At 39.0% G+C, this 16,019-nt stretch overlaps 1 protein-coding gene across 1 annotated transcript in view; it reads right to left on the reverse strand.

Moving 5' to 3' along the window:
- The window catches only part of ptprfa (protein tyrosine phosphatase receptor type Fa), a 146,632-nt gene extending 130,905 nt beyond the window's left edge, over positions 1-15,727 (reverse strand). Inside the window, exon 1 of the mRNA XM_079460917.1 lies at positions 15,376-15,727. The gene's annotated coding sequence lies outside the window, so the exon portion shown is untranslated. The remainder of the gene's footprint in view (positions 1-15,375) is intronic.
- Positions 15,728-16,019: the final 292 nt, after the last annotated feature.

Consider the following 16,019-nt stretch of genomic DNA (forward strand, 5'->3'; position numbering starts at 1 on the left):
TCTATTTTATAATCTGATACCCACAGTATGTATGAATCATAGAAAGGCCTGGTAACTGAGAAAATGTGTTGTAGGCTCTGGTGCTAAAGAGAAGTCTTATTGGTTTTATTTTTATAAAACAACAAACTGTAACAACTGAAATGAATTTATCATGAGCAGAGGTACTTACAAAGTTCCTAACAAGTCGCCTTTCCATGCCATTCAAACTAGAACTGATTTAAAATAATCTCAGATTAAAACATGATTCATTTCTTTCATTAATGCTAAATGTAGATACAAGTCGTTATGGTTTATGGTTTATGAAAACCTGTCATCCGGTGGTTACTCGATATGGAGAGAGAGGAGAATTGTAAACGTGTGACCATGTAGAGACAGAATGAATGAAATTACATGTTAAGAAAAATGCCATAATGCTATTTCGTTTTTTAAATAAAATAACAAGGTATAGACATGTTCTATAGGAAAGGTAACCTTAAATGACTTCATTGTGATCTGGCGCTGTATAGAAAATAAAATTAACTTGACCTTCAAGGGGGCGGGGCGCCCCCTAAGGTAATTTTATGGGAAACACTGTAGTGTGACCTTATCCTTGCTTCTGTTCTGAATCTCCTTCCATGTGTGTTTGTGTTGATGTCATACAAAAGCCTCGTGACTAATAACATGTCGCCACGATGAAATAGCACAACTTCCTAACAATATCATGGGCCTTTCATCGTAACAGACCAGGAGAAGGAAGAGCACAATAAATAAGGCATCGAGGGCAGTGGGAGAGGGAAATGTTCCCTCTCCCACCTTTCAGTCTAGCAGAGGGCTCTAGGAAACCTGTCCTCTAATGTGTCAAACTGTGACGGGCCCTCCAGCAAACAGCATGGCCAATTAGCTGTAATAACAGGGTTCGCATGCTTTGCCCAACTCGCTTTCATCTCTGCACTGCCCAGTTCACCATTGACTAGATGCATCCGGCTTCTGATGTCTGCTTGAGAATTCTACATTTGTGTGTACACCCCAAGCACATATACTGCGTATGATTAGGTTTGTGACGGTACGATAGACCACAGTAGTGAAAATGAACGTTCGCATGTCAAATCACAGCGAAGAAAATGTGCCTTTTTAAAATAACACTCCATTTATGCTGCGTAAGCGTCATATGCACGCGCAGTCATGCACTCGCGGGCTCTGATGTAAACAGCCTTGAAAACCCTCAAGTGGTGAAGAATAAGGTAGGCGGTGGGCTGGAGACTTAAGGTGAAATGTGAGTTATGTCATGCCACTTCTCTCATTTACGTGTTTATGAATACCACATAGAAAACACCTGACAAATTATCAATAAGATGTACTTTCTATTTATTTCTATTATTGGTTGATATTTGAAAAGGTTATTAAACTTGTTTTGACACCATAACACTGATATTGGCTTATGTTATTGACCTGTTTTTGTAATGCTTCTCATCACCGTGATACAACCGTCTACCGTAATAAAGTAAATGCTTCATCAAACATAAAAATGTACTACCGCCACAAGTCTATATATGATGTACATCAGTTCACTCTCTGTGACATTTCAATTGACTTCTGACACACATGCCTACAAACTAAAGTAAATTCCTAGAATTACTACACTGAATATATGCAATGTTTTCAGTAAAGTATTATTATATATTTCAGCCTGTAAGATAAACAGTATTTATAGCTTCAACCCCTACTTCCTATTTGTAAACATAGCTTATTGTTGGCTCCTTAGACAAACTGTTTAAGGAGCAGTTCATCCAAAAATGAAAATTCTGTCTTCATTCACTTTATTCTTTATTCACCCTCAAACTGTTCCAATTCTGTATAAATGTCTTGTTTTGATGAACACAGAGAAAGATATTTGGAAGAATGCTTGTAGCCAAACCCATCTTGGCCACCATTGACTACCAAAGTAGGACAATTATTGTTCATTTTATTTGCTCTATCTGAACACAAAAGAAGATATTTTGAAGAATGTAGGAAAGCAAACAGTTCTGGGGCACTATTGACTACCGTTGTCATTTTTCTTACTATGGTATTCAAAGGTGGCAAAGAACGGATTCTTCAAAATATCTTTCTCTGTGTTCATCGGTTGAGAAAATGAGATGATGTTTTGGAACTCAGGGATGTCATATTGTATGGGACTATTTTATTGTTGAGAAAATGTATAACAATAACAATTTATTAACAATAACAATTTATTGTTATTGTGTAGTGGGACTCTTTCTTATTAAGATATATTATTTCTTAATACTTTTCTTGTACTGAGCTGCAAAAAGCAATGCTTCTTAATTATGGTTAAAAAGAAGGTTGCATAGCATTCATAAATAACATCAACTAACAATTTAACTGATATAATTCTTTATGGATCATTAGTCACTAAAACAGTCAAATGCATTTGAATAAACTCCTGGATGTGCATATTATATTGTTTGCTGATTTCTTATTAATGAGAGTTATTATAAAGTGATACCAATATGAAAAAATTATATCATTACAGATTCAGGGTACATCCCTGCTTTATCAGAAATTAACCTCATGATAAAAAAGAAATCTGTCTGTGTGGTTTGAGAAATGATCTGTCCGCTCATAGGATCTTCTCTCCACTAGCTTATTCTGCGGGCAGCTCAGCGCACATCCATCTCTCACATTATTATAGTCCTGATGTGAGGAGAGGACAGCCAAGTTACACCTGCACCGCAGTACTGCACAAAAAGAAGAGACTGGATTCATTACACCTCACCTAACACTGCATGCCCAGATGTTTTACGCATGTCAGTGTCCTCTAGAATATAATAAAAACCTACTGTTACAAAACAAACCCTGGAAGTATTATTTCCTCCATTATGACTCTCGTGAGATCCTTAAACAGTTCTGAGTTCACAGTGTGGAGGTACAGAGAAAGTCAGACATCGCTCAGTCTACAGCACTACAGACAGAGGGGTCTTTAGTTTCCTACAGGGAGTAAATCTAAAGCTACAGTATAGCGTAAGTTAAGTCTCCAGCAGTCCCAAATCTTGAAAGATCTTTATTAAATACAGATGAAAAGACCTGTACCTGTAAATACAGCAAGTCTTTAACATCATATCCATCTCTAGCCATCATGAGTCTCTAAACCAGCCCCGGCAGGATTTGGGTATTGAAATAAAACAAAGAATTAGTAGTTTTGTAATAAAACAAAAAGGAGGTGTCGTGAGATATGGTCCATCTGCCTTATGGACCATCACAGAAGAACTGCAGGGTTCTTAATGTGCTCTTCACCCCCGAAGCCACCCAATCGCGTTCTTCCCACACACATGGGAAAGACTCACAGACAGGCTTACGTATCCCAGCATCCCATTTCTCCAGCTGTCCCGCAAAGCCACCGTATGTTCCTCGACCACGTGTTTCATTTTGACAAATGCTCTTGCCCCAGAAATAAAGACAATGCATGAACTAAACAACCTCAGAATTTTCATTTAGTTATGGCTTGCGTATGCTAACGATGACTACGCTTCATCACAACCACTATATTGGGATCTTGGCTCAAATAGATGTGACCCTTACTACACAAACCAAGTTTATTTTTTCTTATTCAACATCCTGTTCTGGCAGGCGAAGGCGAATCTGATTTTATCCATGCTACAAGCTGTGATGTAAACTAAAGCCAAGGAGGTCTATAAAACCTGCCGAGAGCCGCGCATTAACATTTCCATTCATCTCAATAGCAGATGCACGGCTGGTGCGCGACCCCTGCGAGTTTGCAGACAGCATCCTTCCATTTTTGCTTAGGGCACTCGTGACTGCCCTACCGATGTGTACGGAACAAGACAGCAGACAGAGTAAACAGAAAAAGTCAATGTCATCCCCTCATCCAAAAAAATAACTGGCTTAACACATGGTGGAATGCCTACTCCCTATCTAAACAGCCTCTGTGCCACTATTATAAACACACATTAACATTTGTAGTTTTAGGGCAGTGTTAAGAAATTAGAGTACTGGATGTTTGTATGCCTTCCATGCCCTGGCGTTTCTTTCATGTGGGCATCAATTGGCAGGTGCGTCTTGGCGAAGTGATGAAATACAGAGAGGCATGAGAAAACACCAGTGAGAAATCAAATGAGACCTCAAGTGTGGTGAGAGAGAGCGATGGACGGCATTACAGATTCGCATGTCAACAAATCAATTAGAGTTCACATTCCATGGAAGTGTGGGAGAGAAATTTCATCGCAAAAAGTAGAAGAAAGCAAAAAACCGAGCGGGGAAAGGCGCTAATTGTTTATGATTTCTTACGTTGGCTCTAATAAGACGACAAATTTCTAATTGCACCACATCGGCCTCGGCAGAGTTCATGGCCCGAGGTTGCAGAGCTTCACACTAACTCATTAACGGCTGCCGCTTCTGCTCTTTAATCTGATGGAGCGTGCTGCAATCTCAATTTACCAACATTACATAAAAATGTTACTTTACTAGTAGAGAAAAAAATGACATCACAATTTTACAGATACTTAAATAGGGTAATGCTAAATAATCAACAGATGGTCTGCTGAAAAAAACCTAATGGCCATTTTATTGTTTTGTTTACTAGAACGCTTGATAAATGAATAGAAACCCTGTGAGGCATTAAAACAGTGTGTGGAGGCGTTAAAACGAGAATGTGGAGCCCTACGGTTTAAAGCATACAAAATATACTGCTAATTCAAAATGATGTTTTAGGGACAAGAGATAAACTGTATACTTAAATGTATACTTATGTTAAAGGGTAAGTTCATCCCAAAATCAAACTTGTGCGATTTTCTACACACCCACAGACCTCCCGGCATCTTCGGAGCACAAATAAAGATATTTAGGTTACATCCCAGAGATTCCTAGGCGTCCTGACTGACAACCCGGAGGCGCATCTCTGTGTTTACAAGAAGACGCAAGCCGTATATTAGCTGATCTTCGCAAACGTCTGATATTTTCGATATTGAGGAAGACTTTCACGTTCTTGCCCAACCGAATATTTCGAGGTGCTCTCATGGAAGGCGCACCATAGACTGACAAGACAGAGGAGAATATATCAATAAAAGTCGTTTATGGGTTTGTTATTTGCACATAAAGCATTTTCATCACTTCAAAAAAATTTAATTGAGCCACTATGAGTGAATGTACCAATTTAACAATGTCTTAAGTACTTTTCTGAACCTTGACAACAACTATAACCATGATGTCTATGAGGACGACTGGAAATCTCTCAGATGTCACGTTAATATCTTTATTTCCTTATGAACTTACCTTTAAAAACGAATGACTTATTATGTAAGAATGTAGAATTAAGTCTAGTGATTTTTCACAAATTGAAAATCCCAAATGAAATTCACTGACCACCAGCGGGCACACCCTAAAAACAATCCTACAAATGAAAGGAAGTGCAAGCACACCATAGCTTCCACAATCTGTAAAATTTCTGTTAAACTACATTTTGTGTTTAATTGGTGCAGTCAAAGGCAACTGTTAATGGGGGTCTACTAGCTAAGTGTACTCAGGGATTAACTTAGGAATGAGCCGTTTAGAAAGGAGCATTTCTCAAGTTATACGTAACACACCACTGGCAACAACACCCCTTAACAGTCACTGAGGAAATACACCAGCGGGGGGCAGCAGCAAATGGCTGACATCACAACATACGTGTGGTCGCTGGTAAGAAAAACTTGTGGATCATTAGACTCCATTGAGTTTAATTTAGCTTAATAAAACATTTACACTGTCGTGATTTTCCGTACAACGATACAAATAAGAAACACTGCAAAGCGCATAAGCACTTAACCAACACGCCTTACAAAACCGGAGCCTCCATTTGATAACAGAAGCAGTTCCGTCAGTGTATGGGCACACCGCCCACAGCGCTAGCAGATTGCACAGAAACTGAGCGAAGCCAGACCCAGCAGGCCACTTCCCCTCATGGGCACAGAGTGGAAAACTCAAACATGTCTGCGATTGGTATGGTGCTCAAATGCTGACAGTGATTAAGGTCTCTGACACAAACTGCGATATAAATGTAATAAATAATAACATTGGAGAAAACTAGTTTTTTAGGAAAGTGGGGAGGGTAAGAGCTCGAGAGTGTCCTGTTAGATATGTGACTTATGACATCATATTTGCCAAACAAATAACCCAATATTGACACAGCATTTCTTAAAGTTCTCTGCCACTTTTAGACACTGAGAAAAGGTCATGTTGATTTCAGGGAAATATTTGTTTCTCTCCATGTTTCAGAGGGTATTTGGAGCATTCGTTGCTTTATATGGAGTTTGATCTCAAACATTATAGCACAGCATGTCAAGGTACAAGAGAACCTATGGCTTTTATGCAGCACTCCATGGATCCTCCATGATGACACAGACAAATATCAAGACTAAACATACGCAGATAGTCTGAGAGGTGCAGGCACTTAACTTTAACTTTCATTTGAAGTCCCGAATGTATAAAATATTTAATCATTCTTACATCAAGTTCCAACAAAACGCAACTTGACAAGAATCTTGCGATATTGCTCTCTGCCCGCCAATGAACACGGAATGTGTGTGACGCTACAATATTAATAACAAACAGGCACATCAGAACAGTGTGATGAAAGAAAAATGGAAAGAAAAAACATAAAGATCACATCAAGTCGCATTTTGTTTTTACAGCAAACTAAACCAGAGCTGTAAAACCATTAAAAATGTTGTACTTTGATGATGCTATTAATGCATATGTATGCAACAGCGCTTACTCGCCTCACTTGCACAAAATGGGCCACGGCAATTATGTATTTTTCATACTGCATCCAAACAAACAGAAGTTGCAAATATGGAAAAATGTTGAAAAACAATAATTATATTCATAGGACCTTTTGACTGTTATGTTGAATTTTGGGGTAAAAACACAAATATTGTATTGACTACTCATCAATGAATCTTATACCGTAATCATCTTATACTGTAACAGTAAAGTTATTGGCAAACCGTTTATTCATTATGATGAGCTTTGCATTTAATTTTACCCAAAAAAATTTAACATACCTGACACGAAATTGCAATTGTAAATTCATGTTTCTGTGATGTAAAGATCTGATTTCTTGTTTAATTTATTTGTAATTAAATTATAGCAGTGAATGTCGACAGCTCTGGGCGAATGTTAACATCACCACCAATTCGGATAACTGTTGAATCCAACTGTCTTAATTTAAACTGACAATCAAGTGCTTTATGCCGCCTTTTTTTACAGTTTCTCCTATAGAAAGGCATGTTGCAGGATGTTTTGCCCTGGTGGGAAAGTGATGTCAGTGCTTAGTGCTTTCCTCTCGGCCCAGGCTCTCCTTTGTATTCGCTTGGCTGGTGGTTACAGCCAAGGTGCAAAACAGGCATTTAGGTTAAAATGGCATCTTTTTGTCAATGTATATTATGTCTGCTCTTGAATTTAAAAAACTTGGAAGCTGGGAAGAAATGCCATTATAAGTTTATTTTTATTGTAGTTTTCTAACTACACTAAAAACGTGATAGACTGTTAAACTGATTAATTTGTTCTATGCAGATTTCAAAGCTGCAGTAAGAGATATAGTGTTGCATTTAAACTGTGACTTGGTAGAATTTCTGCAAAAAAATTATATTTCAGGCACGGGCGGTGAAGACAATTCAGCCATCCATGCACAAGTGATTTCATAGTATGAACATTTCAATATTAGTAGCAAATAAAGAGTAAAATAGCAATACAGGTGAATGTAAACATTTTTACATTTGCATATATGCATTTGCTTTTATCAAATGCAACCTGCAGTGCAAGGTGTACATTTTATCAGTATATGTTCCTGGGAACTGAACGGATGATGACCTTTAAAGAATATAAAAATAAATGATACCAAAATCAGGCTTGCAGTTTTGTCGTCATGAATTTCAAAGGGGCCAATTACCATTTACTTTTCCCATGATACCTTTCTGTCTAACCAGACATATTTCATAAGTGCATTTCATCATTACAAAGGAAAACCATAAAAACTGAATACAATCAGTATTCAGCACAAACGGAGCTACTCTCCGGGAACTGCTGTTATATAACTGCATATTACACAGAAAAATCTGTCAAACAATTTAGAGCATTTAAAACATCTGTGACGGCTGCATCTACTGAAATGACTCTATTTAAAGTTTAAAGGAAATGAGCAGCTAAATCTATTACAGCTAAGGATGAACAATTACTCTAATCTAAATTTAAAACACTTACCATATGAAAAAGTACATTTGCCAGTTCAGAATTAAAGAACAAAATGGCAAACCCAGAAAGGTATCTCATTTTTGTTAATGGAATGAAGTTCCACACCTAACCATTTGCATTCTGATAATATGATTTGTTCCACAATGTGAGGTAAATAATTAATACAAAGCTTCAGTCAGCCAGTAAACAGGATCATCATGTCCATGTCTAATGTGAGGTAAATGTTTTCCGCCCCTTGAGATATGCAGTAAAGCGTGATCCTGTCCAGCCAGCTGTGCAGAAGGAGATCGATCACACATTGATTACATTTTCTAAGCATTAATGAGAAGAGGAGGGATGAAAGAGAGAGAGAGAGAGATGGACCACATAGTCGAGAGTGATGTTTTCATTTACAGCATGCTGATCATTGCCAACAACACGGTGCTTCATCACCATTGTTTTGCCGTTCACATGCTGCCAGTGTGTCAAGTTCAAATGCTAATAGTTCCCGGTGCATCAAACAACTTAAACGGCTACATCAAAAACACACGCGCTGATAAACTTGTTTTTGTGAAATTTTAACTAGTAAGCTTAAAGAATCGTTGCTTTATTTCAACCCATGCTATTTTAACATTCCTGGGTCAAATGTTTCCGTTTCTCTGCTCAAGAAAAACATTTCAACAAATGCGAGATAAGAGAACAAAACGCTGGTTCATCCTCGTCCTTGGATTGTTTAAACATAGTTTCTTGCTGGCTGCTCGCAAACACCATCTCTCTTGTCATAAATTCACTGTGCCTTTTTCCCTTCCCACATCTCCCGGAATTTATATCTGAAATAAAGTTGAACTGTGGCCATGAAAATGCTTACATCCCTCTGGTAACACGACTAACTATTTGCAGCATCATGGCCAATAAATCACCCGCCACACGGCCTGTCCTGGCCGAAGCGTTTTCAGAGCTATTTACTACTGATAATGCCCGCAGTCGCTCGTGTCGCTGAGAGAGAGGCAGTCAGGTGAACCCATGAATCACTCGCTTCTTTCATCACTGGTCACAAAGCTCAGTTGCGGGGCGGCTTTAGGGTTCTGCAGAACATGAGGGGATAAAGTGAGTGCCTCATTATTCTCAGTGTCAGTTCTCACATGAACTAATACATATTTTATCACGAACGGATATGTTTGTCTATCTTTCTATATAGAAACTATTTATAAATAAAGATATAGAAACTGGTAGAAATCTGTCAACAGTTACATATTCTGCTACACCATTATACATCAGCATATCCAGCTGAATGTGAAATAACCCAAACTAGGGCTTTTAACACCAACTGAAGATACTTGAGATAACTCAAATATCATGTTTTTTAATAAGTTATGTTTTATAGTTTTTTATTGTGTTAGTTAGCTGTATTTTTTTGTTATTATGGCATAGTTCATAACAATCCAACTGCAGTTTGATTGATATTTATTGGAGCAAAAAATAAATGCAAAAAATGTATATGCAAAAAAACATGATTTTTTTAGTTATCTCATTTTGAAACCAAACTCTTCAAATATCGTCGTCCTGTCTAGATGGATTACGACAACGGAAAGTCTGCGATTATGTTTCATTCATAATTTGTCCATGAAGCACGGCTTTGTGATCAATAGGAAATGCCGCTCAATCTAAAAGCAGGACGAGTCGCTTATAACGTGCATTTGAAAAACAATAGCCGTCCAATGTCATCATTATAAATATACTTTATTTTCATGAAAATGCCCGTGCAGGCTTGAAGAACATTGATAGAAAGAGGCTGTAACCGTTTCAATGGCCGAAAAGAGCTCTTTGTGTCCTATTAAAGTTGCCTTCTTAGAGCTTCTCTACAGCTGTTCAGCCGTGCCACGCTCAAAGATTCACCCCCTTCCCCGGTTCCTCCTCATCCGAATGCCTGTAGCAAGTACCTTTTAATTTGATCCTGTATGGATTTCAATGTTATTTTACCTTCTGAGAGATATGAATTCTCTTTATGTCATATCCTTGTAGTATGTTAAATCACATCACAATCATTTTAGGCAAGTATATCTCTGTTTTTTAAATACTTCTGGTTTAATAACTGTTCTGGTTCCCCAGGTTGGCTTCACGGACAGGTGGAGAATTAGCCCAGAACAGTTTAAATATAAATAAATATTGCAATTGTTTCAAATTTTTAACCGTAGTGGTCCTGACAGAATGATCATTATTCTGGTTATTGTCACATTGCCCACCCATTTAAATGTTTTATTTATAATAAAAATACATGAATTTATTTTTGATGAAGCTCTTAGGAAGTCTAGTCCCTGGTTTGTTACTTAATTGGACAGAATGTAAAGCTGAAGTAAGCACTGTAAATATATGATCTGTGGTGATAACATCTAAAGTAACAATTGCTTTGTTAATTCTCATGCTTCAGACAGACCTGGGTTATCAAAGATGTCCTCTTCAGAGTGAAGCATAAAAGCTTACCTGCTGACACATTTGATGGAATATTTTATTAACCAGCAGTGGCTTGATATATATACACTCTTGAGTTTCAATCCCCAGAGCGTGTCAAGGCCAGAGATGGGCCACTTTGTCCTAAGTCCTATTATAGCAGTCACAATCTAACAGCTATCTGTTCACCGTCTGCGCAAGGCTCCATAAAACTCCCATAAAAGACAAGTCTGGTCACTCGCAGATCGCCTTCACATGACACAGCTCATAAAACACATGTGAAAGTGCATGCATAACCGAATCGGTCAGAGCGCCTGCAAACGTGGCATTGCTCCATCCTAAATGTAACCTACAGATTAATGTTAATGTAAAGAATGCTCATTTACTCTCATATCTAACCAAGGTGACAGCAAAATATAAAGTTTGTTAAAAAACATTACTAACTCGAAGAAAACACACACCGTAGGCCACAATGTCAGAACACTGTTATGCTGTGTGAACAAGGTGCATACAAATGCGATGTTACATATGTGTGGTCTACCACAAGGCTTTTCCAAAAGCCCACACATCCAATGGACTAATACAAATGTCGACTCTCTCATTATGTGGTGTTAGCTGTAATGAGCAAAAGTCATAGAGGATGAAATAGCAGCTGTCATCATCCAGAGAGCAGAGAAATTACTTTTCAGTTAAACCAGGATTTGATTCAGCTAAAACTCAAATGTTAGAGTCAGATGACTCAAATCACCAGAGCATTCTTCGGTTAAAAAGCAAGAAGCTTTACTGTCATCTTTGCAAAATAGTGGTTTCGGGGGGTTTCCGACCATGCTAACAAATTGATCCTGTGACAGAGCTTTGAAATTACATAAAGCAGATAACATCCATTTCTATTTACGGTGGGATGTTATTCTACATGTTGAGTTTAATATCGATCCACTGCCTGGCTTGCCTGGTTTTTCACCATTACAGTAGGAGATGTTCAGCCTGACAAAAGTGTTTTCCACCAGTCAGTCGATCAACAAACGATATGCAGAGTGGCCCTCACAGAGCAGAGAAAAAAGAGTGACACGTTTTCCTGTTTCACGGGTAGAATTATAAGAGGCTGAAGACGGATGGAAAGATACTGCAGCTAGATGGATGGCCAATATTTTAACTGTTTTAAAGCAACACTATGGAACATTTGATCACAGGTTCCCCCATGTGGTTGATAAGCGCAATTGTTTGTTACTAGTGTCGTAAATAATCTTGCTGTGTAAGAGCAATGGGCCAGCGCATGTATAGTATAACGCAAACAGGGGCGGCGTTTGCATATGGCGGAGTGTAGCAGTTGCCATACCCTAGCATTCAGACAAAACAGTGAAAATAAAGTGTGCATATTGATGCTCATTAAAGATAATACAAATATTGTATACTACTGTATAGAAAATCTATTTAAAACAAATTAATGCAACATTAAAAAATAATAAAACAATAAAAAAGGACAAAAATCTATTTTGGAGTGAAAGCGTAATGGAACGTCCAAGGAAATACTGACGATGGCAAGAACCAAAGAAAACACTTTCATAATCAGGCGCATATAACATTCATATGTATATTACAATTAAGACGAGAGGCTGATGACGGGCAGGTTTGATCATCACAAACACAGGAGTGGGAGCGTGGGGCGAGTCCATTGGGAACATAGGAGAAAACAGGCATGGATACAGACAGAGCCGTGACAGTACTTCCCCCTCCCGGAAGGCGTGTACTCGCAGGACAGGATAGGACAGGAAGCCTTCAGGTCGGTGCTCTCAGCACGGGGAATCAGGGGGACCATGTTGGATCTGGGAGCTTAGTGGGCCTAGGGTGTTCTGGCTCAGGGATGGCTGTAGCTGTGGAGCTAGGGGGCCACAGAGGATCTGGGAGTTCAGGGTGCCTATTGACTCCGTTGCATGGGCACACCAGGATTTCCCCGATAATTTAGTTTTGGGAGGGGCTATCACACCCACGCAGCCGAGGCCTGTCCTACTTCCCTGAAAAAGAACCCGAGGACCAGCGTGGGTGTGATAGCCCCTCCCAAAAAATATTTATTGGGGAAATCCTGGGGTGCCCATGTCAATGGGGGAACACAGGAGAAAACAGGCATGGAAACAGACGGATTGTTTAAGGGTTAAATTAAACAAAACTGTTAAATTCCCCCATGTGGTTCTGCTCCTCCATTAATTACTTCTGTTACTTCTGTCCTCCGGGTTAGATATTCTATTACTACAATAATGGAAGAAAGAATCTGATAAAACCTGTTTTTGCACCCTTTTTTACTTCAGCATGAAAGTTTATTACTCATCACTGACCAAAGCTACAAATAACGTAATAACTTGCATTCTTATTACGGTTTGTTTAATTTATATTTGTAAATATATGTGACTTTCTATGCAGCATGACACACATATTGTATTATTCTGAACCATGCATCTTGCATCATTAAAGGGATACTTCACCCCAAAATGACAACTCACCTTCGAGTTGTTCCAAATCTGTATAAATGTCTCTGTTCTGAAGAACACAGAAAAATATATTTGGAAGAATGCTTATAACCAAACAGATTTTGCCCCCATTGATGATTTTTGGTTGAAGTTACCCTAAGGCAGGGGGAAAAAAAATCACATGTATTGAGCGTGTCTTAAATCTTAAGTCTTCCTAGAGCGTTATGAGTAATCTACATGATGTTGCAAGAAATTGTGGAGTATTGTTATATTGCGAATGGAAAGGATACAAACAGTAACGGTTAGTTTTGTGGACGACGGTCAGAAACAAATCTCCCGAACCCTAAATGATTCTAGATCAGTCAAATTAGCCAGTTTAGAAAGAAAACAATCCACTTCCAATAAATCCTCCAAAATGTGTATGGCTAGCACTAAACACTAATTTACGACTTACAGATTGCAGCGTTCTGTTTGTTTGTACCAGCGTGACTTTTGTTCCTGACTATAAGGCCTGATGATTGAGTCTGGCCCTTCATCTATGCTGGGATGAAACAAAAAGGCTGTTTTCCAGACTCTGGTCGAACAACAAACAAAAGCAAGGGTAATTGAAAACCATGGCCACTCTGTTATTGTGCGCAGGCAGGAATGAAATGTGAGCACCTCCACTGGTCGCAGATTGGTCAATCTGCACACTATAGTTATTGCGTATGATAAAGCCATTACAAGGCTATAAAATCACAAGATGATTCTCAAGTAATACAACACCAGAGACCAATAACCTGTTAATATCACTAGAACCAAAAATCTCATCACTTATCAGAGCCAGACTTGAAACACTTGAAATATTATTGATATTATTATATGAATGCATTTGATAAGTTTCCATTTTATTTGTAACCAGACGACCCTGTTAACTGATACTCAGCAAGTAAACACTGTTTGTATGTATCCTTGTGACTTACGTTTCAACAAGTCATATCTTTTGTTACCAGAGAGACAGATGTTAAATGCGAAGCCCCGCTTGTCCATTCAGATGGTTTACCAGCTGCATCACTCTGTCATGATGTGGAGGACCTTTGCTACACCAAAAATAAAGGTGGGGAAAACTACCCCTCTCCACATATGTTTACACTCCCACTCATTACTGAAATTACACATCATTTATCAGCATGGAGAGCCTGAATGAACATGGACAGAGAGAGAGAGAGAGAGAGAGAGAGAGAGAGAGAGAGAGAGAGAGAGAGAGAGAGAGAGAGAGAGAGAGAGAGAGAGAGAGAGAGAGAGAGAGAGAGAGAGAGAGAGAGAGAGAGAGAGAGAGAGAGAGAGAGAGAGAGAGAGAGAGTCTGGATAGCGAGTGAAAGTGTAGCTCTCCAACAGCTAATAAGCTGGAGCTATGATTGTTCTCTGTTTACTGTGAAAGCCTCCATCACCCGCCAGAAATCATCAGCAAAGACCAAAGCATCTGATGCACTAAATAAATCCAGGTCTGGTGCTTATCTTATCTAACAGCCTTAAAGATTGATATTTAATAAGCTGACTGAAGTAAACAGCAACACACTGTACAGTCGGCATATCTAACTATCTATTTATCATGAAAATATGTAAATGTAACGTGTCATGAATTACATCTTTAAATAGCAGGAAATTATATGCATTACAATTGTGGCATATGCGTTAGACGTGTTTGTTTATGGTGAAAACTAGATCAGTCCACTGAATCATTATATAGAATTATAATATTTTCATCTTTTCATTCTCTCTCTCTCTCTCTCTCTCTCTCTCTCTCTCTCTCTCTCTCTCTCTCTCTCTCTCTCTCTCTCTCTCTCTCGGAGAGATCAGACCTGCCCATGACTCAACGCTACATCCTCCACGATTCTCTCATCCAGGCTTCTCAAACTGACCGCATACCATCACCAACCAGCCGTGGCAATACTTGATATTACAGTTTTCATGTTGCACATTACACATCATAAAAGAACGTTATCAGAATTAGCATATGACGGCTATAAGTTTATCACGTGACGAATGCTGATAGTCGACAAGAGGGGCATACTAAATCAACCTTAACATGTAAAGCGATAAAACCTCATATCTTATCTTATAAAGATCGATGTTATTCAAAAATGTATCTTAAGTCACATTTGTAAAAACCCGAAAAGCATCATTAGTTTTCAGTGAATGTCAAGTGACACCTGACATGTCGAACAACATCAACATCGCGACACACCTGAAAGAAGATAAAGACGTTAAAAACTCAACTTACGCTTTAGTGTCTTATTAGATCGTGTTGTTTCTCTGTTTTCTGTGTTCGTGAGCATCGGCTGAGACTTTTTCCTCCTCAGAAGTAAAACGGGATAAAATCCTCCTCAGTTCATCCGCTCCCGACTGAAAGCGGACTCAAATCCCGATGTTTCTTCCCCGCAGACGCCCCGCAGATGCGCACCAGAAGACGGGTTAAATATATCCCTTCAGAATGACTTTGTCCGGAAGAAAGGTCCGTTTTAACAGAATTATAAACGTTTTTTGGACCGGGTCTCTCTCTGCTCCTCGCGCGCGGCTCTCACGAGCTCAGCTCACTGGGTTTGCGCTCCAATTAGTTGCGCGCGCTCGCGCACACACAAACGCGAGCGCGCTCAGATGCGCTTCACGCCGGACACCGGAAGCGAGCGATCGTAAGTGTTAGTAACATGTCATTATAAACTGACAAACTGTGACTGTTCACACTTTGAGGAAACAACACGGATCAATAATCTGGTTTCTATGCATGGGAAATATCAAACTTGACAGAAATAACTATGTAAAATCGGGTGGAAATGACCGAGGGGACTCTAGCTGGGGACTTTTTTATTTTTTTAAAACACAGATGCAAAAAGCTCTTTATGTATGAGGTGTCCGTAGCGTTTGAAT

The sequence above is a fragment of the Barbatula barbatula genome (genome assembly GCF_947034865.1).
Source record: "Barbatula barbatula genome assembly, chromosome: 7".
Classification (NCBI taxonomy): Eukaryota; Metazoa; Chordata; class Actinopteri; order Cypriniformes; family Nemacheilidae; genus Barbatula; species Barbatula barbatula.